This window comes from Pelodiscus sinensis, chromosome 2 (assembly GCF_052426305.1).
Source record: "Pelodiscus sinensis isolate ZL-2025 chromosome 2, ASM5242630v1, whole genome shotgun sequence".
In the NCBI taxonomy this organism is placed as follows: Eukaryota; Metazoa; Chordata; order Testudines; family Trionychidae; genus Pelodiscus; species Pelodiscus sinensis.
The window spans coordinates 171527055-171552371 of NC_143053.1; the positions used below are offsets into that span (position 1 = coordinate 171527055).

The following is a 25317-nucleotide window of genomic DNA, read 5'->3' on the forward strand; positions in this document are numbered from 1 at the left end:
ACAGAGGGTCCAAAGCTTAATTTACACCTGTGAGGTGGAGGTAACTAAATCATTAGGGCCAGACATCCTTTTTCTGATGGGGCGGCAGATTCCTCTTCTGGGACGTGTGTGTAGGCTTATCAATACTGGTACCAGACAAAGGTAGTCCAAGGCCCCCGACCGCCTGCTGGCCCAATTGCCGCTGTTATCTGGTTCCTGTCTAGCATCGAGGGCCATTGTTATTCCAGCACCTCTGGAGGCCCTGGAGCCTTTGAAGACAGAGTTTTGCTTTCAAAGATTCTCTCTCCCAAGGATGTCAGAGGGAGGAGGGGAGAAAGGGGGGGGGGGGCGGGTTTCTGTCTGGCTACAGGGAGGGGCTGAATCTGGGTGCAGGAGTGGGTCTGACCTGGGGCAAAGGGCTGGGATGCAGGAAGGGGTACCAGGTCTCAGAGGGAGCTTGGGTACAGGACAAGGTGCAGAGGTTTGGGCTTTGGCCTAGGCCGGGAGGCACCATTGGTGGCTCCCAGCCAGTGGTGCACTCGTGCCATGGTGACCCCTCACTGCTCAAAGCAACTGGCTGCTGCTGGCAAACATCTCTGTGCGTCCCTTGAAGGGAGAGGGGCAGCAGCCAGCCAATGGTAGGTGCCAGGGTGGTGCTTGCTGGTGTGGGCCACATGCAGAGACCCACTGCTTTCCTGCCCACAATGGGAGACATGCTTGCCAGCAGCAGCCAGCTTTGCTGCTTCCAGGAGCAGCATGGCTGGGATGGTGGCAAGCAGGAAGCCTGTCTGAGCATCCTGCTGGGCTACAGGATTTTTAGCTGCCCTGACTCAGAGGATCATGGCAGGCCAGAGGGAAATGTTTGGTGGACTGAATCTAGCCCACCAGATGTATTTTGTCCATCCCTGTATTAGACTGTAATTGGGTACAATGAGGTTATCAGGTCTATTCCATTAGTACCGATTTGTTTAAAAAGGCTTTGCTGTTTTAAACTATTCCGTTTGGTATGTTACATGGAAAATCTATTAATTTAATAATTTTCTTCTTGTGTTTGGTCAATATTCTATTAAATCTGCCCTTTTAGTGCACTTAAAATGTATCCATTTAGCAAATGTGCCCTTCATCAGCTTTTCAATTTAAAATGGCTTTGGTATATATCTTAATCTATGTTTATCTGTATCTTTCTGCTTTACATCAGTATACCAGTATATTTTTGCCAAACCAAGAAAATTATTCCAAGTGGCAGTAGAAGATTAAGCAGAGAAGATGCAGTCTTGTATCTACAGATGAGTCACAATGCAAAGATCAGATTCAAATTTCAATATTCTTACTTGAAAATGTGAGGTTAGTAAGAGCAAAGACTCAACAACCTAACTCTTTTAGGCCCTTTTGAAAATTCCAGACTCAACTACTATTGTGAAGAGTGCATTCCTGGGTTTTTTTTAAAAACCAAACAGTTAATTTAGTTGTGTTTATGAATTTGTAAGTATTTAAATTGAAATGTAAAGCAATAAGAAAAACAAGGATGGCCCTTTTCTGCCCTCTATAATATACAAAGGCAAGCTCATAATTTTAAAAAGAAACTACTTCAGGCATTTACAAGGAAAATATCATGTTCTCACTTCCCTCTTTTTGCCAGATGCCTCAGTAATCTTTGGAGGACCTTCCTAAAAGAGTGGTGTCACAACAGGCTATAACTGGAAGTGTGTAGTAAGTGGGATGCTGATTAAGGCATTCATCCTGTAAAATTATCCACGGAGGCAAACTATTATGTGCCTTCTGCATGGAGTTCCATTGAATTCATGGGAGCACCATGCAGTTGCAAGGGTACAGCCCTTTTTAGTAGGATGAGGATTAATCATTTTTAGCAGGAGGAGGAGCTAAGAATATAGCTTGTTACAAACGGGTGTGACTCCTTAATTATGTAATCCAAAGGCCTTGCCAAGGTCTCCTGTAGGAAGAGAGGGCTTTGTATTCCTAATGTGATTGTATCAGGGTGAGAGGATACACTGTAATAATTGCATAGGTCTTTAGTAGGAAGAACTTATTATTAAGGGGAAAACATTTTAAGAATGAAAACCTGTCCTTTTCAAATCAATGGCAGTTTTGCTATTCACTTCACTGAGTCCAGTTTTTCACCTTTTTATTTTGCTTTCCAGTTCACCTTTCAATTACATGGCAAATCAGGAAGCTCAGAGAGAGAGAACAAGTTTCATACTTACGTAGGCATATTGTCCAGGGCCGAGAACAAAAGGATGGACAAAACATTCATTAGAATCAAAGCCTCTAGGTAAAAAAATGGGGTTTTTTTGCTATCGATAGGCAATATATTAGGCTTTTTATGTTATTTTATTAGGGTGATAATGCAAGTTGAACCTCTCTAGTCCTGCACCCTGGGTACCTGACCAGTGCTGAACTGGAGAATTTACTAAACCGCAGGAGGTTGATATTGTCTAGCAGCATTACCAGCACTTCCACTGCTTCCTGGGCTCTTAGAGGACATTTAGGGGTAAATTAGAGCTAAATACAGAATGCTGAGAGTCAGTTACAGTAGTTATAACAAATTTTATGGGACTGCAGGAAACTTGGCCACACCTATGCTAAGAAGACATCTGGCTAACTAAAATAATTCCAGACCACGGATATTGCTGGATCAGGGCGTGCCAGACTAGAGAGGTTCAACTTGTGCTAATTTTCTAATAAGAATTATAGAGGTCTGGCCTGAGCTTCACCGTTATCTCTATCATGCAACACAGCTCAGACTAAACACAAAAATCTTATTATATATTTGCAAACTGATGATGGGTCTCCTTTTCTAAAAGCCTAAATTCCCCTCATTGAATGGATTCCATTCTTTCATTCCTTAATTAAGACCATTTGTTACTGTAGATTTCATACAGATCTGCTTAATACCTCTATAGATGGCAATTTAAAAAACTGTTGGCACTTCATGTTTTCCAAGCACTCTTCATTTTCATCGCTGTGGGTGCAAATTGGGCCAATAAACACCCTTAGCTTTCAATAGGGTGATTGTACTGAAAACTACTAACCACGCTTTTTTTGTACTCTCTATAAAAACATTTGGCATTGGAAGAAATTCCATTACTTTCATGCAGGCTGTATCAGTCTGTGCAATGATAAAACCTAACTAAAACTGTCGCCCAAACAGAATATGTCATTCTCTGTTTAAAGTGCTGATAACAGTCAAATTGTGGGAACCTCTCTTACCTTTGTATTTTTATTTCTTCTAATGTATGTTTCCACAATTTGGTTAAATCGGGGGTGCATGGCATATGGTATTTTGCTGCATGAATTGCTGCTGATGTAAATGTCAGTGAGCATATAATACCAGATTTTCATTTGTAAATCACAATGCATGGTTCAGCCTGAAAGCTCCCTAGACTATAGACCTTATTATAGGCGAATAAAAAAAGGGGGGGAAGGGAAGAAATGACGTCTGAGATTTTGTTTCAGTTGAAAGGAGGTTATCATGATGAATGATGCCGCTGACAATGAGATTTTTATAGCCTGTCTTGGAGTAGCAGAGGAACTGAAATTATTATTGGCTCACTTTAAGTAATTGTTATCTAAATAGCACTGTGGTTGAAGAGAGGGAGTGAAAATCATTGAGATGTCTTTTTTTTTTCCCTTTTAAACAAAGCAAGGTTTTCTTTTTGTCCTTGGACAAGTGTCCTTCTTTGTCATCTGAAATTTACATCTCTTGTATTATTTCGATTAAATATGATGACTGCCAGTACTTGCCTATCAGGGATACTGTTCTTTCCCCCTATTCTTAGGACATGAGATGACTGCCAAGTGCAGCAGGTCACCCATCAGTTGATCTGATTCTAGACTCCTCACTGCACCAGGGCAAGCAGGGTTAGTGAGCCTTCAAAGTGATACAGACAAACCAGCGCAGCCTGCTGGAGGACAGAAAGAGTCTTAGGAAGCAAGAGACGGGCTTCCGAGTTAACCCAGTGAGCAGAATGGGAGTTGTCCACATCTCCTCATTGATTCAGTCTGATTACTTGCAGTCTCAGAAAGCCAATCTTGTATGTGTGCACATTCAGAAAGCTTTTCTTCCCAACTAGAAGGCTAGACATTTTTTTTAAACCCCAACAAACCCTTACATTCTGTAGAAACCCTCTGCTCACTAGGGAAAGTTTCCTGCTCACCATTGATGAGTGGACAAGGGAATGCCTAGGTATGCCATTGCTCAGATGTGTCAGTGGTAACAGCTGGTGAATGGTGACTTTTCTATAATTGTAAGCAGGGGAATGGTCCTGCTATTGTGGGGAACTTTCCTAGCTTCTGTGCCACCTCGGTGAAATGGATCAGCGAAAGGATCTAGGTCCCCGCTCCCACTTCCTTTACCCCACGGCCTCCCTGATCCTGAGGGCTCCCCTTCCATGCTCCTGAGTAGCAGAGTCCTCAAAACCCCAACAAGGCTGGGCCCAGGTTTCCTGGGGCTTAATCCCCGACCTTGTAGTCACTAGGGGCAGGAGTTAGGGTGTCCCCACTCGGAGGTGCTCTCTTCACACTGCATGCTTTCTTGGCCCAGTGATCATTTCATAAGGTTCAAAGCAAATACAATTTATTAAACATCAACTGATTAAAGAGAAAATAATAAGAAAAAATGAGAATGGTTAAATGAGAACACACAGCCCTGCTCTGTAGCATGGGGACATCAAAACAACAGTCTGCAGAGTGTAAGGACAGTTCACAGTCCCTTCCTTAGAGGCCCCTTATAGGCCCTGGATGTGCTGCAGAGGGGCTGCAGGCTGGACACGCTTACTCTGGCAGTGACCACACAGCCTCAAGCTCTAAGTAGCCAGACCCCTCTCCCAGTCTGGCCTGCTGGGCCTCTTGGCTTGGCTCTCCCCGCACTTTGCTGGTCCCAGCTGCTCACCGGTCCCAGCTGCTCACCACACCCAGCGGCAGGCTGTGCTGCTTTGCCAGTCTCCAGCTCCTTGCGTTGCTTCTCTGTCCCTTTTGGCTCTCTGAGCACTGCCAGTCTGCTGCTCAACACAGGATCTGTGCTCCTTGAGTTGTGTGTGCCTGGCTCTGTTGCTGCAAAACTGCCCCTCAACACAGCTTGCACTTCTTGGGCTGTGTGTGCCTGGCTCTGTTGCTGCAGGACTGCCTCTCCACACAGCTTGCTCCTCTTTGTTGTCTCTCAGCTCTCTCCTTGCTCAGAGAGACCCAGAACAATCCCAGCTCACAGGGAGGACGGGGCCTGGCCTCTTACTTTCCTCAATGGCCTGTCCAACCTGTCAATCAGGCCGAGCTGGAGTATTGGCTGCTTTCCATTGTCTCGGGGGTCTGTCAGTCTCATGGCCCCTTCCCCTTTTGATACTGGGAGCTTGTGAACCAAAAACTCCCACAGAGTTTTAGTAAGGGGCTAACAGTCCCCTTACATACTGTACTGCAGTACATTAAAAGCAGCTTGAATGTTTTGCGAGACCTATCCTCTTTCCCAACTCCCCCACCTGCTTCCCCAAAAAACTTCTGACTGGGGAGGGACAATCAGTGTGTACTTGCAGGAAGCTTAATTTTTGTGCTGTGGCAAACCTGAGCTTTTGAACATTTCAGGGCTAGGCTGAAATGTGAGGGATGACAAAGCAACTGTAAGAGAGTTCAGCTCTGAAGCTTTATCATGGAAGAAAAAAACCAAATATAGGGCAGTAGATTGTCACGTATCCCCTTCTATCTCTCACAGAACTTAAAAAGCTTCGTAAAATGCTAACAATAAAGAGAGGGTTTATCAGTGTGACTTTCTTGGTCAAAATTCCTTGAGATCTTCAGATTTATAATCTTGTCTGGGTTCTGGCATGAAGCTGAAATAGGTCTGTCAGTGGGACATAAAATATGAAATGAAATACCTGATAAATATAGCATTGTGCAAGTGGTGACTGCAGCATTGGACAAATAACTTGAAGTCACATGGGTGAATTGCCTTGAAGCAATAGTGATAGGAGGCAGAACAGAAATGAATACCAATCCCATCGTTAACATCACTAAAACAGAAACTAGAATCTCTGATTAAATAACTTGCTACTCCTGGAAGGAACTAAAGTGTACTGGCGCTTCCCAGGGTACCCAGTATTGTGAGGCACTTCACCTCCATCTGCTCGTAGCATGAGGAAATCTTGTTTTGTGCTTGCTGTGGATGTTTCCGCCTGAAATCGCCACCCCTAGCAGGACAAGCACTGTCTTCTAGGCCTCCTTAGATCTCTCTCTATATATATACAGGTTAGCAATAGGGACATACCCCACCTTCGAGTATTCTGCCCTTTATCCACTTAAACACGTAATTATCAGACCTGCTGTATACACAGCACATAAATATATTTATAGTGAAAACAAGAATAAGTTTATCATCAAAGAACAGAGATTCGAGTCATAGTGAGTATGAAAATTGGAAAATAATAGTTACAGATAAAATGACAACACTCTTTGTAGAGACTAAATGTCATCGTCTTCTTGGACTGAGCCATCCAAGGGGGGGCGCCCTGCCCCCGGGCGCGCAGCTATGGGGGGGCCGCCCCCAGGCGCGCAAGTGTCCCCGCCCCCTGGCGCCCGGCGGGCAAACCGCCACGCCCCCTGGCGCCCGACAACCTCAAAAGGTTGGGGACCACTGAACTAAACCAATCCTTGATTGGAAGAGCTGATTACAGATGTCACATAAAAAGTTGCCAACTGCAGGTGCTGTATGTAGAGACTAAACATAATTAATGAGTTATTCCCCTTTCTCTTACAAGAAAGCTTACCCCCGTCATTTTCAACCAGGTTGGTTGAGATCCCCTTTCTTATAAAATCAAGAACTAGAACATAAATACCAGACCCAGGGGATTCCTGTGAACCTTATGCATCCCTTATGCCTGCTGCCAGTTGGCATCAAGTGGTCCCTGGATCACAAGTGCCTAGGCAAAAAGCTTCCACACATAGTTTGAGTTGTATTGTGGCATGATTCACTCTGGGGGTTCATCCTAGGTGACATCTACACTGAGGCTTGGGGCTATGATTGCCAGCGTGCACAGACGTACAATAGTAGTGTAGTCAGAGTAGCAGGGGCTAACCACCCTGAACACATACCCCTGGGGTCTGGTTGAGTTTGTACTTTAGGTGGCCAACCAGTGCTACCACTCACCAGTGCCTGTGTTACCTTGGTTACCCTACTATTTTCAGTGCACTAGCTCCACAACAGTTCCACGAGAGCTAGTGTGAATATGGTTCACGCGAGCTGGGAATCGCACCCTCAACTTCACTGGCTGATGTCACCGTAGGGCTTCAGGCTTCAAGTTTCAAAGTGTCACATCCCAACAAGAGTGACTCAACATTTCTTTTGACCTGCTGTTCACTTGAGTCCTCATGGTATGCCTTATAAAGCAAGACACTGCCAGCTCTGTGGGGATCTGCAAGATCCCCTGGCACATCGTGTAAGAATAAGTGTCCTGCTGTGCTTGACTATATGTCCTGGTGAAATCAGAAAGCCAGTTTATCCCTATACACCAGCGTTTCCCAAACTATGGGCCGCGGCCCGTTAAAAAAATTCCAGGCCTTAGTGTGGCTGCCAGCGTGTTCCGGGCTCCAGGACTGTCCGTGCAGTGCCGGGTTCCCCAAGCCCTCAGCCGGGCTGGGCGGATGCAGCCGTATATTTCAGGCTCCCGGCAGAGGCATAGTGAGGGTTACCAGGTGAGCTCTTATTGCTGCCTGTGGAGGGGGGAGGAGAGGTTGGATATGGGCCACAGGGAAGCAGGGTCAGGGCAGAGGAGGTGCCTCGTGGAGATAGGGAGGGGAACCGGCAGGCAGAAGCAGAGCTGTCCAGGGGAGATCACGGGGGTGGGAACCAGCTCGCCGGGGCAGAGAGGCTGGCTGGGGGAGACCGTGGGGCTGGCTGGGGAACTGGCCGGCAGAAGGAGGGCTGGTGGGGGCGGCAGTGGGGCTGGCTAGGGGAGATCATGGGGACAGGGGGAGGGGGGACCAGCTTGCAGGGGCAGCAGGGCTTGCCAGGAGAGATCGGGAGAGAATCGGCTGGCAGGGACAGCCGGGCTGGTGGGGGGGAAAGAATCGGCCAGCGGTGAGCAGGGTAGTTCAGGGCGCACACAGACCCTAAATAAAAATGTAAAGCAGTGCCTTTTAAATATCCCCACTGCTGACAGTGAGGTTTAAGGGCACTACAATGTGTCAGAATGGAGAGAACCTGGTGTATTCACCATCCGGAATGAGAATATGGACAAAAAATTCCAAAGATGGTGTCAGCTTTCTGAAAATAAATGAGCCCCTTTTCAATACACGATGTGGTGGTGCAGGGTTTTATTGGATTACAGTCCATTTTTCCAATCCATATTCCCTTAACTTGCTGGTAAGAATATTGTGGGTGGCCATATCAAAAGCTTTGCTAAAGCTGGCTCTGGGGGCTTTGGGAGGACCAAAATCACCGTATTTGCATACTCGTAATTTGCTTAATAGATATGCAAATATGCAAATGAATGTTACCAGTCCTCTGAAAGCTCGTGAATGGATTTACTGGTCCCCGTGTCAAAAAGTTTGGGAACCCCTGCTATACACTGTTAGCTTATTAGTTGCTATCTAAGATTTATTTTGGCACAGTCCACTTCATAGTGAGAAGAGTATCCGCAAAAAAGCAAATGAGGTTCTGGAGCATCATTGTTTTTGCAAACAGATTTATGAAATGAGGGGCGGGGATTTCATAGTTGCCAACATTTTAATATTCTTTTCCAAGTCCAAGGACTTGTCTCCAGCTAAGCCAATATATGGTAGCTGCCAAAGAGCTGTGTACACATTCTGGTGGATTTTAGGTTACTTTTAATCTGAATGCTGAGACTTGTAACTCTTCTTTCCCTATTATACTCCATTTTGTGATTTTATTAAAAAAAAACCACATAAACTAATGCTTGAGGAACCTCAAAAGTGGAATTCAGAACAAACACTTAGAAATTCAGACACTTTATTGTGACTGTGGAGGTCCCCTGTATTCTTTCTTCCCTCACAACCAATGTTCCCTCTAATTGTTCCATCATGGGCGGAACACATTTTGTTATGTGCTCTGAAGCATGTGTTAATGTGCACCAGCAGTAGAAACACATGCTGCCAACTGTGGGCGCTCTGCTAATCAGTTGGGTGACATCGGAATGTCTCTTGAGTCGCTGCACAAGTACTCAGCTTACAGGGAACACTAGTCACAACCCTTTACCCCCAACAGACTTGCACCTGTCCTGTAGTTGATGTCCTGAATGGCTGAGAGAGGCCCATTTGCTGCTACTGCTCATCCAGGCAGGAGGAGCATGGGGAGTGGTGGGATTTTTCTCACAATCTGTGGCTTTTTCCTCACTTTTCTACTGCGGAGAGCCAAACCCTGTATTCCAGTTATCCCTGCCAAACTGATTTTTTTCCACCACTCCCAACCAATAGGTACTGTCAGTCAGTCTATTTGCTGCTCTTCTCAGTTGTGATGGGAGGCAAACCAAACCACTCAGCCTGTAGCAATAGCCACAGTCCCTGGGTTCTGAACAATTGGGAGCACTTTTGCAAAACCCAAGTTAGTATCAGTCAGAGTGGCACTGCTGACTGCTTATATATTTTCATCACTGAAAGGACACTGAAGGGCATTATTTAAATTAAGACAAAAAAACAAGCAAACATTACAATTTCCGCTTCCTAAATATGAACATGGGCACTTGACCAAACAGTGTCCCATACATGTACTTATAAAAAGAACCATTTTTATAATGAAGAAATCAAATTGGACTTTACTTTTTTTAGCTCAAATCCACATGCACTCTACTAGCAGAGTATGTTTTGTTTTGTATTAAGAAATTTGCGATAGTCACACACACACACTCTCTCTCTCTCTCTCTCTCTGATGTGAATAGGTTCAAATGTATCTAGTGCAGATGGCCTTTCACCTACCAAAATCAAAGTACCAGACATAGAAAAACAGTAGGGAATAGTTTACCGTAATTTAAAAAATGAAAATATATTAGACTTTGTTGCGCTAGCATACTGTTCTTTGCCTTGTTGCCTTTAAGCTATAAAGAACTGAATGTTTTGTAGCTGCTCAATTTGCTTTAGTTATTACTGTGTGAAAGAATTTGATTAGTTTAATTTCCTTCTCTACACTTCTTGATTTTAGTACTATAGTAACACTTCAATATCTGTTGTTGATTTTACGATAGCCAGGACTTTCTCATTAATTTTCTGCTGCACCACAAAGCTGAGGACATATAATCACCAAATTCAAACAGGGGCCTGGCAGTAGTTTAATTTCATTTTTGCTGAGTTAATTGTACAGTTTGCATGCTGGCTTTCTCCTTTGGAGATTGACACATTTACAAACTACTTGTTTCATTATCAAATATAAAATGTACATAAATAAGCACTGTTTATTGAAAAGCAAGTGTGAGCCAGAACAAATATAGAATAAGCCAATATTGTGTAATATATCGAGCATTAAAGATCAGACAAGTTAGAGATGGCCAGAAAACAAGAATTATAGGTTGCGAAAAATGTTGAGGTTTCAGAAATTTTTCATTCTTTGTGCGATGAGGGAAGGGAAGAGAGCAAAACACCCTTCCCAAAATAGCCCTGTGGTTAGGGCACTCACATGGAAGACCCAGATTCAAAGGCTTGCTCCATCTGAGCCAGTGTGTGCCCAGTGAGGCCAGTAGATTTTTCTGGGTCCTAGGTAAGGGGTGGTGTCTGACTCTGGGGCTCCAAAAGGGGGCGGGGCCTTGGGCAGAAGGGACAGAGCTGGGGCTAGCATCCCCCTGTCAGACCTTCAAGGCCACCTAGAGCAAACTCCTGGGACTTCAGCATTGATTTAAAGGGCCCAGGACTCAGGTCACTGCTGCTGTGGTGGTGGTGGGGTATACGAGTCCCAATCACCCAGCCTCAGGCACTGCCCCTCCATCCCCCTCTGCATCGGTGGGCCTGTGTATGCACATTGGTTTAGATAAAACAATAAAACAAGTTCATTAACTACACAAGTGAAATTTTAAGTGCCTGTGAGAAATGAGGCATAAAAGTCAGAAAGGGTTACAAGATAATAAAAATAAAATGCAATGAATGCCTAACTCAAGAAGCTATGTGAATTCAGAGTTACGTGTCTCTCACCACATGTTTCACCAGTCTTACTGGCTGAATCTTTCAGTCAGTATCTTCTCCCTCCCCCCAGCAGGTGTTGTCAATGCTGTGGATCGAAACACATTGAGAGATAATTAGGGACATTTGCTCTCCCTTCTGATAGTTTTTTCTCTTCTTCAAGAATCATCTCCAGCTGAAGTTCAGAAGACAGAACGTCCATATGGCCGGAACCCCACACAACTGTCTCTTTACCAAGATGTAGATTTTTCATGCAAACCCTTTTTTACTGCCAAATAATGGCCTCTTCACTCTTATAGCCCATTTGATTTTGTTGACATCTGGCTAGGCATCAGCTAGCTTTTTTCTCTGGGGAAGTTTGTGACTGCTCCATGGACTTGGAACTTGTCTTAGTAATATAATCTCATACTTTTGCATCCAGTGTTGCCACACATATTTTCTTAGGACAATGCTGATCAGCAAAATTTCAGTTTTCAAATGATATTTCACAAGGCATAATTTGTAAGAAATTTATCAGAGTCCTGTAAAGGGCTTGAAGGCAAAGGTACAGACCAGAGCCCTGGGTGGACCTGAGTGGTCTGAGGCCCACCCACTTTGCATCCAGGCACTACAGGTGGTAAATATTTGTAATTTACTCCTAGTGTAGTTTGGCTTTTGTGTTTCCGGCTCAAATTGTCGGTGGTGATGTTTATGTGTAGCACAATATTGCTTAGTGGCCCCAACTGAGATTGTGACTTTGTTGTGCTTGTCATTATATATATATAATGACAATTATAATGTAAATTATACACACACAGAGAGAAAGAGAGAACTCTTTATCCAGACAGATTATAATCTAAGTACATAAGGTAGATAAAGAATAGCAGAAAAGTAGTATCAATATCCCCATTTGATAGATAGGGGGGCTGAGGTGAAGAGAAATTGAGTGACTCGCTAAAGCTCAGATAGGAAGTCAGGGACTGAGCTGAGATCTAAACCCAGATCTCCTGTCCAAAAGAATATCCTTTTTCAAAGAGATAACAAATTTCACTGGGTCTGACAGTACGCCATTAGTAGGCAAGGACTTGATCTATGGAGACATTGCCTTCAGGATACATACCATTTCCCCCCTTTGTTTGCATATCATTTAAAAGCAATAAAGTTGATAGCTGCAGAGTCAGAAGGATTTTTGTTATAAAGGGGCAAAGCGATGATATGTTGGGATGAGGAGAAAGCTAAGAGATGGCAGTCATATAATCTTTCAGTGCATTATCCTTCATGCACAGCAGGCACACACAAGGCAGATTAGAGAATTTCAGCTGTCCAATGAAAAATGAAGTGAACATGTTTTTTTTTCTCTATTTCTAAATGACTGAAGGTTATAGCCGTGCATGACAGAACTAATATTGAGGAGTATTTACACACACACGAGTGCTGTAGTTCAGCACCGTCGAGACCTGACTGGTGCCGAACCAGAGAAATTTGCCAAACTGCAGGAGGTCAATATTGTCTAGCAGCATTACTAACACTTCCACTGCTTACTGCGCTCTGAGAAGACCTTTGGGGTAATTTAGAGCAAAATAACAGCACAGAACACTGAGAGCCAGGGCTGATGGCTGTAAACAAATTTTCAGGGACTGCAGGAAACTCGGCCTCACCCAGGATAGGCAGACATCTGACTAACTGAAATCATGCCAGACCATGGAAGTTGCCAGATCAGTGAGTGCCAGACTAGAGAGGTTCAACCTGTACTATGCTTATTAAAATGACAGTTAGAATAACAGGGCTGCTGAGGAGGTAGTGCAGGCTGACATCATATTGCTAAAGAGTGCTAAGTATTACTGGGGAGAAAATTAAGAGCTGCTGAATTATATTTCTGCACTGGATAAAGAAAAACAAGCAGAGGAAAATGTGCAGGTTCCATTAAGCTGCAGAAATTTTCCATGGACACACAGGTATATTTTCAAAGTAGCATATGGGTTTATTCTGATGGTTTTATTTTAACATGAATGGGAGTCACATGGCATATTCCCTGCATATGGCTTTGAGAAGTTAAGGAATACTGAAACCTCTTCAACACCATTTTTCTACCACTTCTCAAATGTTTATAAATGCAGGCACTGATGGATATAAAGCATTCCTCCGCACTGTAGAGTGGAAATATAACAGATAAAAAGATATTGACCAAGTGCTTTAAATTCACCTGGGTTCCAATCCACAGGGAACAGAATATGGAGGAAGAAAACCTGGGTCTGCTCCCACTTTGACCACTGATTCTGTGTGTCCTTGACTTTTTCTGTGTCTTTCACTGAGATCACAATGCCTGCCCACACTGGAAAAATGCTTTGATAACTGCATTTTCACAATCCTACGCTGGCACAGTTCCATGATGTTGCTTTTTAGGGCAATGCTTAAATTCTCTGCATTCTAGTTGCTTTCATTGATTTGTTGCATCTGAGTTGGAAAAGCTCTACTTGGAGCAAAGAATCATTTAAAAAAATAGTTGAGCTCTGTTTCCCTCTCTCACTGACTTTCCTCCTCTCTATGCCTCTGGTGACCAGGGCTGTCCCTAGGCACACACAAAATATGTGACTGCGTAGAACACCTGAAAATTTGGGGCACCCAATTTTTGGCTGCCACTAGGCAGCTGTGTGTTCTTGTAGGTCTGAGGATATGCCTCTGCTGGTTGCTTTCTGGCTCCTCCCTGAGGGCTGCTCTCTACTGTCTGCTGCAGGGCTTCTCCCTCCCCCACATGCTCCTCTCAGCCAGCAGCAGCTGGCTAGTGACCATTCCCTGCTTGCCAGACTGGCTGCAGAAAAGCGCCCCCAGCTTCTGTGGTTCCTGGGGAAGCTCCTGAGCCCCACTAGAAGCTTCATAGGGTGGGGGAAGGGAAGCAGCAGACAGGTGAGTAATAGGGAATCCCCAAACCCCAGGTCCCCAGCAGAAGCCACATATGTGTGTGGGGAAGTCCCAGGCAGAAGCTGTGTCTTGGGGAGGGGGTAGCAGAGAGGGAATCCCCAGATCCCTGGCAGAAGCAATCCCTGATGAAGGTATTCCAATGGAAATTCCTAGGACATTGTGATATTATTTGGAGAACCAAGAATTTCTAGGTAAAATTGGAATTCTTGGTCTCTTTATTGGGACTTGAATTAAGGATGTTAAGTAACGATTAATTGACTAGTCGAGTAGTCGATGGAATATCGACTAGTCGATACACACTTCCGCATTCTTCCTTTGAAATGTATAAGAGCCCCTGCTGCGCTGCCGCTTTGAAATGCAAAGAGCTCTTGTGCATTACAAAGAAGGAATGCAAAACTCTGCGTGCAGCCCAGAGCCAGCGGGAAGTCCTGCTGACTCCGGACTGCACACGGCGAGCCAGCTTTGAAATGCACAAGAGTCCCCAGCGAGGGTTCTTGTGCATTTCAAAGAGGCAGCGCAGCATGGAACCCTGGGCTCAGCCAGCAGCCCTGGCTCTCAGTGTTCTGTGTTGTTATTTAGCTTTAAATTACTCCAAAGGTCTTCTCAGAGCCCAGTAACCAGTGGAAGTATTGGTAATGCTGCTAGACAATATTGACCTCCCACCCTTTGGCAAATTTCTCTGGTTTGGCACCAGTCAGGTCTCAAGGGTGCTGGACTACAGAAATTCAACCTGTGTTTCCTTTTAAAATGTACTGCTACCAGTACCATCCCTCTCTGAAACAGTAACAAATGGTTGATCCTGCCATCCTCAATGATCCCAAGAGACTGATTCTGCAGCCCTTACTCGCTTGAGTAGTCACATGTGCTCAGGCTGGGTGCCTTCAGTCTGCACAATACACTTAACAGAGAGTGGTTCAGCTAGAATCTAGATTGAGCCCATCTCCCTTTGCATTTGAATACCTTATTTGCTTTTTTTTTTTTTTTTTTTTGTTAGTCTTTAAAGTGCTTTAAAGTGCTACATAGTCCTGTATTTTGTTTCAGCTACACCAGACTAACACGGCTAAATTTCTATCTTTATTTGCACACCCCTTCCCCCCGCCCCATCAGGTCATCAAAAGATGAAAGTGCTCTGATTTGAAGGTCTCAACCCTGTAACCAGACCTTGTGCCCACACTGAGTCCCACTAACAACAGTACAGGCAGTCCCCGGGTTACGTACAAGATAGGGATTGTAGGTTTGTTCTTAAGTTGAATTTGTATGTAAGTCGGAACTGGTACATATTGTAGGGGAAACTCTAGCCAAACATTTCTCCAGAGCTCAGTTTTATTCTCCCACACCTCACTTCCCTCAGTCCTTTATTCTCAAGCTGAGGTGTCTGCTGAGAAAAGCCACTCCGCGTCTCCCTGGTCTGCAGCGGGGGGCGCTAGCTTCGCGTCTCCCTGGTCTGCTGGGGGGAAGCAGCTAGTGCGGGGTTTCCTCACCCCGTTTGTAAGTAGGGATCCGATGTAAGTCGGATCCATGTAACCCGGGGACTGCCTGTACAGTTTTTTAGGGCATTTGCAGGATCAAGTTCTGGGACTGGAGTAGTTGTGCGGGTAAATGACCCCAGCATGTCTTGGCGATAATAACCAATACTCCATATACCATGCTTACATACATGCGTGTGTGTAAATACTCCTCAATATTAGATTTGTTATGCACGGCTATAATCTTCAGTCATTTAAAATAGAGAAAAAAACAATGTTCACTTCATTTTTCATTGGAAAAGAGTCCCTTGCTGACCCCAGGCTCCATGCTGCACAGCCAATTTGAAATGCCATAAGGAGCTGGGGACTCCCAGTTGACCGAGGGTTCCATGTGGCATTTCCCCAAAACCCGGGGTCAGCTGGGGACTCCCCAGCTGATCCCGGGTTCCGTGTGTGGCAGTGCTGAACAGCTGATCCCGGGCTCAGCTGTATGGCACTGCCCCTCTCTTTCCCCCCCTTGCTGCCTCTATCTGATAGAGGCAGCAAGAGGGGGAGGGCGAATTGACTAGTTGACTAGTCAACTGACTATCCGATAAGCCCGTGGTCCCCAACACGGTGCCCGCGGGTGCCATGGCGCCCGCGGGGGCATTTCCATGCGCCCGCCAGGTGCTCGGGGCTGGCCTGGCACTGGGCGCATGGCAGGCGGAGCGCCGGCCCCGGGCGCATGGCGCTGGGCGAGGGGAGCGCCGGGCGCGCGGCGCTGGGCGGGGGGAGCGCCGGCCCCGGGCATGCAGCTATGGGGGGGGGCCGCCCCCGCGCATGCGGCTATGGGGGGGGCCACCCCCAGGGCGCAAGTGTCCCCACCCCCTGGTGCCCGGCGGGCGAACGGCCACGCCCCCTGGCGCCCGACAACCTCGAAAGGTTGGAGACCACTGCGATAAGCATTTGCTTATTGGATAGTCAACTAGTCTTGAACATTTAGCACCTTTAGCACCTTTATGGAAAATTTAGATAGACTTGCTCTTTAAATCAATTCTGGAAGGTCCGGCAGTAGTGCTTAGGTGCAATTTATTGATTAACAAAACTTGATTTTACAGGGCCTCTCTAAGAGCTGTTCTAGCATGCATATACACTACTATAGACATAAGAAAGAGTGAATAAAGTAGCAACAATAAAACAGAGAGGAAAGTAAAATCTTCCTAGAATATGTATGATATTAAATTAGATTCCTGCAAGTGCTCTTTCAATTTCTGATGTCTGTGTTTGCAGTCAAGGATAGCAAAGAATTGAAGGCAGGGCGATTTAATGGGCTCCTTGCTGTTTTGCCAACAAAACCATTATCATCTGAATCAAAATAAAAATCCTCTTTGAGAAAACTCATCAACAAATAGTCACATGACACAGCTGACCAGCAGTGCCTGGGCTGGGAATACAGTGTATATCAAACAGCCCCTTTCATTATGCTTTGAGGGAGAGCTTGATTTAAGACAAGTGGGCAATAAAAAAACAGCAGCCCTCAGGGTTAGTCCCTGGCGGGCCACCGCCACTATGTTTACCTGTGCCTCAGCAGGTAACAGAGGATCGCAGCTCTGATTGGCTGCGAACAGCAATTCACAGCCAACCAGACCTGTGATCCTCCAATACCTGCAGAAGAGCAGATAAACATGGAGGGACTAATCCTGTGGACTGGATCTGGCCTGCGAGCTGGAAGTTGCCCACCCCTGATTTAAGAGGAGTGGATTGCAGGGGGGTGCTTGCCTCTGTGATGGAAAGCATAGTGATGCACGCCGTGGATGATTAAGACAGAAGTAAAATGCAAGATCTTGGAAGATCAATTAGAGGAAGACTCATTAACTGGAAGGAAGTTCTGAGCAGATGGGATAGCCTTGACAAAATGAGCCAGAACACACACACACAGTTGGGCTTGGCGCGTGGGCTGAATGGTGAGACATGTTTGTTGGAGAGGAGGCTCAGCAAGTGCTTTCCAACAGCTGGTCCTTCCTACTAGTCTTGAGAGAGAATAGTTTCAGTAGTCACTTGAAATTTCTTGAAGCAAGTAGAATACCATAGCCGTAAAAAATTTTGTCTTGAAAAAAACAGAGCAAGTTAGTCTGGTCAATCAGCCGTTGCATTTCTGAGGCAAAATGGAAGGAGGGAAGTAGCTTATCCCTTTCTCTAAACCCCCTCCCTTTTTTTTTTATTGCCCACCCATCTTAAATCAAGCTCTCCCTCAAAAGGACTAGGGCTTTTTTGCCAAGAGTATGTAGCGGAGAGGATGGGGTGCGTTGTTTACCGTGATTATGTGAGTTGCCACGTCAGAGCTTGTTAGTCATTATTTTTATAATATACATTTGAAATTCCATTAAATCCTGATGTGAAAGGAAAAAATGTGTTTACCTAAGCACCTTTGTTGTTGATGTGTTACATCAAGATAATGCCCCTCCATGTCTCTTGGTTTCCAAAGTGGAGAGTTTGAAGTTTTTCCTCCTGATGTTCCCCCAGCCCATCTAGCCTGCTTGGAAAGTCTCTTTAAAATGCTGGATACAACAAACAATATAAAAAATCCTACTGTGTGAGTGCACAGAGCAACACTCATGCGTCTCTATGTGCAACGTGTTTCATTCATGTGTGCATGCAACACATTTGTGCATAATACACATGAGTACTGTATATACACACACAGACATATTCATGAATATATGACTTATCCCACATACATATGTATGCACATGCAAACATGTATGCACGCACTTTTACACATACATATACATGAATATTGCCCTGCAAAAGGTAGTCTGAAAAATAGAATGCATTTGCATATTAGTCATTGCCTTGTGTAAACATTCTTTATTCATATCAGTATAAAACTTTTCAATAATATTGCCAATTTAAGGAAGCAAGAAAATAGTAAGCAGTGAATTACATTATTTCTGTCCAGTTTATGTTTGCATAAATTTTGTTCCCAAAATTGCAAGACAGTAGATATATTTGTAGGGTAGTTTGAGCTGTTTTAGAAGAGCAGTGTTATTTAATGGCTGGTCAAAAGACTAGCCATCAGGACTTCTGGGTTCTATTCCCAGATCTATCATTAAGTTTAGCCTGGAAACAGTCCATCGCCTTTCTGTGCCTCAGTTTACCTTTTTTCTACTTTAATGTTCTGATATTCACCTACCTTGCAAGGATCTTATGAGGTTTCACTGATTGTAAATCATTTGATAAAAGGCACTATGAAAGGGTATAATATTATTAATGAAACGTTCATAATCATACTAGAATCATTTCTGCAAAGGCTGGTGTACATCTGATAGTTGCTTTTAAATGCAGAAGGCAGAAACTCTTCAAATTTTAACATAAAGTAAACCAAAACACTCGTTTTTTCAAAGCTGCTCCTAAAAATACATACAAGACTTGTAAAAGTTAAAGATGTCCTGTGATCTGCTCTGGCCCACTGTTCTTAATGTTATTCTAGGTTAATACTTAAGACTGCACTTTCAAGGTAATAAAAAAGTCTCTCATTAGTAACTTTTTCCCCTTTCAATAAAAAAAAAAAAGGTGAGACTTTTGAGTGAACAGATTTAATGTGCCCGCATGGCAAATGCACTGACACATGAATTACTGAAATCTGTGGGGTGAATAATCTCCTCTTTAAGTAGTATCCAAGTATCAGTTTATGTAATAAACATATTAAAAACACATACATGATTATTTACACAATGAATCATGGCAGCTCCAGAGTCATTGGTTTAGCATAGACACTTCTAAGAGCATTTTTAATTTTTTTTCTCTTTATTTTCATACGGTAGAAAATATAATAAAATGACCCAAATAAATCATAATTTTATTATTGTATATAACCAAATAGAGATCACATCAACCTGTTTCACAAGACGATGAGCATAACAAAACACTGAGCAGTTGATAGTCCTGCTAGCATTTATCCTTATAGACACTTGCTGCCAAGTATTCAGTTTGTATGTATGTGAGAGAGAGGGTGAATAGTAGGAAGCAAAGATCTACTTTATTCTCCTTTGTTGGACCAGCATCAATAGCATCCTTGTACGCTGCTCACTTCCCATCATGCCAACAGAGAGCCTTAAAGGGTGTTTTAGACTTTCTGAATCAGAGGTAAATTCAGTCTTTGTCATTAGTGAAGTGAGTGTTAAGGGGGGCAGCTAAAGCCAGGTGCCCCATAGAACATTGTTGGGATGAGGGTGCAGTAGTATAAGATTATTTCTGTGCTGGCCAAATGAGTTCAAAACTGAGAGACTGGGTAAAAGAAGGAAACATGTAATTGATGAACATATGTGAAAGTCCTTCCTGATAAAGTGGTTAAGTATTTTGGCACTGGAAAAAATTACATAGTTGGTTGCATCCAAAAACCCAAGTGACAATGACACTTGAACTTAGGACTTGAAATATCAAATGTTTCTCTCAACTAGCATCTCTCCAGAATGTGAGTTAGGTTTGTAAAGATCATACAAAGATCAGTTTTTTATCCATCAAAACAAAGCAAAACCCCCACAAGCCAGCCATGTAGCTATGTGTAAATTACAATGCAACAGGCATTATCTCTAGAGTGTTACAAAATATGAAATTTCCCCTCTCTGGGTATTATCAGCCAAACTACTGTAGTAGTATTTCTCCAGATGTTGACCAACTTCTCCAGAGCCCAGAGGTCAAGCTTTATTTGAAGGGGCACAGCATGGAGGCTAGAAATCCCTGCATCTGAAAGGAAGAATGCTCTGATCAAGACTATCATGCTAAAATAGTATTTTGGGGTCATATTTCAGTACTGAGGTCAGGGCTCCATTATAGCACTGGGCACTCGACATTTAACTTAAATACTCCACTCAAAGCAAGATAGAGATATTCAAAAGGCAACAACTGAGTAAACTGGAGGAAGGAGTGGGTAGTCCCGATGATGCAGGAGCAGTCTTACATCCTCCTCAAATTATAAGTATAATAACCTCTGGGAATAGAATATCTGAGCCAGAGGATACTGCATAATGGTGATTCTATCCTAGTGGGGAAAGTGCTACATGCACCAAACAACAAATCATATCTCCTTACAGTAGGCTTGAATATTAAATGCTTTGTGCCCCTGCATTTCCTGATGACTTCACTGGGAGCTCTGGTTGTAATATCACCTGTAAAACTGAGACTAATCTGATTTGAAATGGGTTATGTGTATGTGTAGTTACATAGACAGCTAGATATACACCCACACCCACATATCATGTACATACTATTTTTTACAGTCCTACTACAAACCACACTGGAGGCAAGGATGTGATATATAACCTAAAATTCCATCTGCCTGTCTGTCCATCCATGTGTCTGACTATAACATTTCCCCAAATCGGCTTTTTGTGGGATGGCTCCCATATTTCTATGAAAAAAAATGCCACAAACTTTGTGCATGTTTTGGAAGAAAAAACTGTTGGTCTAAAACAAAATATTGAGGGTTTTTCTCAAAACTAGAACAATTTTTATTAAAAAGAAATGGGCTTATTTTCAAAAGAGAACATTTCATTTTTTTCATGAATTTGGAGAAAAAGTCAGTAAATCCAAGTGAATGAAAAATTATCAGACTTGAAGGTTTTTGAAATGTCTTTAAATATTTTCTGAGGCCTTTGTAATAAATGCCTCCCTAAGGGATGAGAGACTTGCAAGAAAGATGTGGGTTTTCCCCTAGAATGAAAGTTTTACCCTTGCAGATTGGTTTTACGGTGGGCAAAACATTCACCCAGAAATTGCAGAGTCATCGGCTAGTTATCTCATTGAAAAGAAAAAGCTTTTGTCACCACAGAGAACTAGAAACTGCTTTATTCTGCTGGAAGTCTATGCAAAGCCTCCATCCCAGTAGATGTCTATCTTCTTTGTGAGGACATATAAGGGCCAAACATCATCTTGTAGCATGACACCAGTTAGAGAAGTAATGCTGTTGATTGTACTGACCTGGTCTCATAAGGTGACAAGAGAAACTGATAAGAATTACTGCTGTCAACATGCATTAACTTCCATGTGAATTTTCACTTGGAAATCCCCAACCTTGTGGGGAGAATACGAAGAGCAGCTATTCTCTAATTCCACTCCTTCTTACCTACAAAACCTGATCTTTCCCTGCCTCTGTTTGCTCTTTGCTTGACTTGTTGAATTCACCTTGATTTTTCTATGAGCCTGTTCTGTATAGGTTCTGTTCTTGCCTCCCTGGTGCCCTCACGAATCATCTGTCACCAGTGCTCATGTGACTCCCCTTTACCATAGTATCTAAGCACATCATAATCTCATGTATGTATCCTCAAAATGTGCTTGTGAGGAAGGGAAGTGCCATTATCATCATTTTACAGAGAAGGAAACTGAGGCTATGTCTAGACTGCATTGCTATGTTGGGATACCGGAAGTATTCCAAAATAGCAATGTTGTATCCAAGGAACATGTCCACTATTTTGAAAATATTTTTGAAATAGTGGAGGCGCTGTTTCACCATCCCTGTAAACCTCGTTCTATGAGGAATAATGGATGGCTCAAAAGAACATTTTATTTTGAAATTTGGCACTGTGTAGATGTGCCAAATTTTGAAATAGCCTCTTTCGAAATTAAATCGAAAAAGATACACAATTTGCATACTACAAATTGCATATCTTTTTTTGATTTTTTTACCGTGCCGTTTAGACGTAGCCTGAGATAGTTAAAGTGATTTACACAAGCTCACAGGGAAAATCTGTAGAACAGAAGCGATTGAACATGGATCTTATGATTCTGGGTTAGCACCATTAGTGATGCTCTTTCTTCTGATTATCATGAAATCAGTTGTATTGGGAAGACAGCCAAGGAGTATGGAAACTGAGCCTAAAGCAGGGTTCATCTTATACTTCAAAACAATATCGATCTTCATTTTTGTGGTAGTGGTTTGTTAAGCAAACTGGACGTGAATGAATGATCTTTTATGACTTTGTATATCATACCCCAATAACTGGCAAAAAAAAGAACTATTTATCTGATTAGGATGTTCTCCAATTTAATATTGCCTTAAAAGCAAAATTACTGTGACAGATGATATTTCTGCGTCCAAAGGCATTTTATGTTATGTTTATTTATTTGTTTCTATTCTTTCTACCTATCCTAAGCTCTTAATGGCAACAAATCTTTAAATCCACACAGCCCATAAAACACAACTAATAACAAAATAAAGAATTGCTATGCTTGTGAACATTTGCTTGTATATAAATAAGATAAGCCTTTTACATTAATTCCCTTGCCCTCAAACTACCCTCTTCCCAAATGCCTGAAGAAATAAACATGGCTTTTTTCAGCATACCCAAATGGTTAGCAAATCTGGCTATAAATTAGCCCTTCCCTTCCCCAAAATGCAAATTGGATGCCTTTTGCAATTTAATGTTTCAAAACCAAAAGAGAGATCATAAATGACAAGAGCACTGGATAATTATTTATAAAGATACTCACTCTCAAGAAAGCAGTTGACTGAATTATTTTAAGTGTCTAGTAAAACAAAATCTGGGGAAAGGTAATGGAATGTGAAAAACTGTTCCTAATCCATAGGAAATCCAGTTTGTTGTGCATGATTTAAAAAAGCATTTCTTTTCTCTAAAACAAATGCTTGTGGCCCAGCATGACAGCCTAGTGACGTGAGCTCGGGTGATTCTTAAACGGGGCCATTTGCAATAGTAAATACAGTGGTTCTGTCTATTTTTGTGGAGTACTTGAGCATTTTCTCTAAATAATGGGCCCCTTCCTTCTTGTTCTATGTTTAGTAAGCTCAAACACATTCCTGTAAGTATTTTGACAGAGAAGTGTCTCCCTTTCTGTGTAGGTGAGGTATTTATATGGCCCCTATAACCAGCTGGACATTTTGCAATCTTTAATCCTCTCAACACCCCTGCAATGGATAGCAGGGCAGCTAATCCCATTTTACAGACTCAATAATGGAGCTAAGTGACTTGCCCAAGATCATACGGAAGTTAGTGGCTAGCAGGAAATTGAATCTGGGCCTCCTAAGTCTCTGGCTACTGACCACTGGATCATCATTTCTCTTCTTTTCCCATTGCATCCCCCAGTTTTCTTACCCAAATCAAGCAATGCTTACTCTTTCTGCCGTCAGGGCTGAATAGGAGTGACCTACATTTCTGAATGTCAATCCATGTAGAAGAGAGAGGTTTTTGACCATTGAATGTGAACCACATTTAGTTGAGGGCAGGATAGTGAATATGAATCTGGAGTCAGGGTTTGGGGGCTAAGATAGAGGATCTTAAAAACCATTTGGCAGCAGATCACAAGAAGGAGGCATACAGATGCCTATAAACTACTAATAAAATAATGTTTCAGAAAGTTGTGCAGTAGTAATAAATTGCCCAGCGTCAGTCAGATTGTGGATCCCCTTGGTTCAGGTTTGCATTTGAGAGTCACAGCAATATATTTCTTAGGGCTCCCATAAGAGCTAGGAAGCTAAATCTAACATTTTCAGCGTGCATATATCTATTTTTGTCCTGTGATTGATAGAATGAATAATCATACCCAAAAAGATAAGCAATAGTGTCTGTCTAGAGTGGTGTATATCTCTGAGTATATGTACATGAAGGCATGCTGGTAGTACACATCACGTGCATATACGCATGTGCACACATCCATGTATGTATGTGCATGTTCTCATGAGGTGTAAGTAGCGAGGAAGCAAACAGATGTGTATGCAAAGAAAAAGCAACTACGTGTGTGTGTTTTCCTAGCCTGGATGTAAAGACCAGGCAAACTCTCAATCAAATAAGTAGTGAGAGTGGGGAAAAAGATGAGATTGCAGTTGATTATGAGTCTGGCAGCAGATGTTCTACACAAATCTAGCTTGCTGCATCCAGTCTGTTTCCATGGTGATGGAATCAGTAATTGTTGAGCTCAAGCGCTCTCCCCTCCTCTTCTCCCAGCAAGGTGGAAGCTGGATATGAGTCTGAACTCTCCCTAGACAATTGCCAGGCCCTAAAAAAATAGCAAGAGGGCTGACGGAGTGGGAGAGATACAGAGACAGGGCACTATTGTTTTCCCCTTTATGATACTAGAAGTGAGGCGCTCTTCCTAGGAAATACAGTCTCGGAAGATGCTAAATAAATGGGCAGGAGTTTCCCTGAAATGGAGGCTCACTGTGATTGGCTGCTGTTTCCTATGTTCTTGCCAATTGGAGCACAATTGGGCTCCAACACTCTAAACATAAGCAAAGCTACATGCTTATTCTTTTGGACTCGAACTATACACCAGGCAAAGGTGTGCAAAGGAGGGGGGTCTCCTTTCACATAGCTAAACTGAACACGGATCTCATTAAAGAGCTTCATCGGAGACCATCTGCTATTGAAGCACATTGTTCCTTTCACAGAAAGCATTAAGTCATTTCCTTGCTCTAGTATAGGAGGCAAATTTGTCATCAGGAATGATGGAGCTACAGGATCTCTGTAAGTAAATCTCTGTGTATACTTATCCTGGTATTTCAGTCTGAGAACAGATCAATAAATAGTTTATCCGCCAAGAAAGAGGAAGGCAGATTAGCAACCTCTGTAAGTAGCACAAAGAGGGGCTTTCTGTTTGTTCGTTTCACAACTAGCTAGATATGGTTTTATTAATGTCTCTAGACATCAGATGTATATTAGTTAGCGATCAGCTGCTTGTATTGTGTGGGTTATCATTTAGCCTAATTAGGATTAGTATATGGAAGGGGTTTATCTTTTGCAATGTAATTCAGACAGTTCCTGTTTTGTTTTTTTAAAGGAATGTGAATCTCTTACACCAAATCACATGGAATAGAAAACTACAGACACAAAACTAGGAGCTGTCCGTATGTGGTCACAGG

General features: G+C 43.2%; 1 protein-coding gene across 2 annotated transcripts in view; it reads left to right on the forward strand.

The window, feature by feature from the left end:
- Window positions 1–25317, forward strand: part of ELMO1 (engulfment and cell motility 1) — a 448991-nt gene that overhangs the window by 324453 nt on the left and 99221 nt on the right. Inside the window, exon 1 of one of the 2 annotated variants that reach the window (XM_006124065.5) lies at window positions 20999–24922. The exons of the other annotated variant lie outside the window; for it this stretch is intronic. The gene's annotated coding sequence lies outside the window, so the exon portion shown is untranslated. Of the gene's footprint in view, window positions 1–20998; window positions 24923–25317 lie in introns of those variants that run through there. 2 annotated transcript variants of the gene reach the window in all.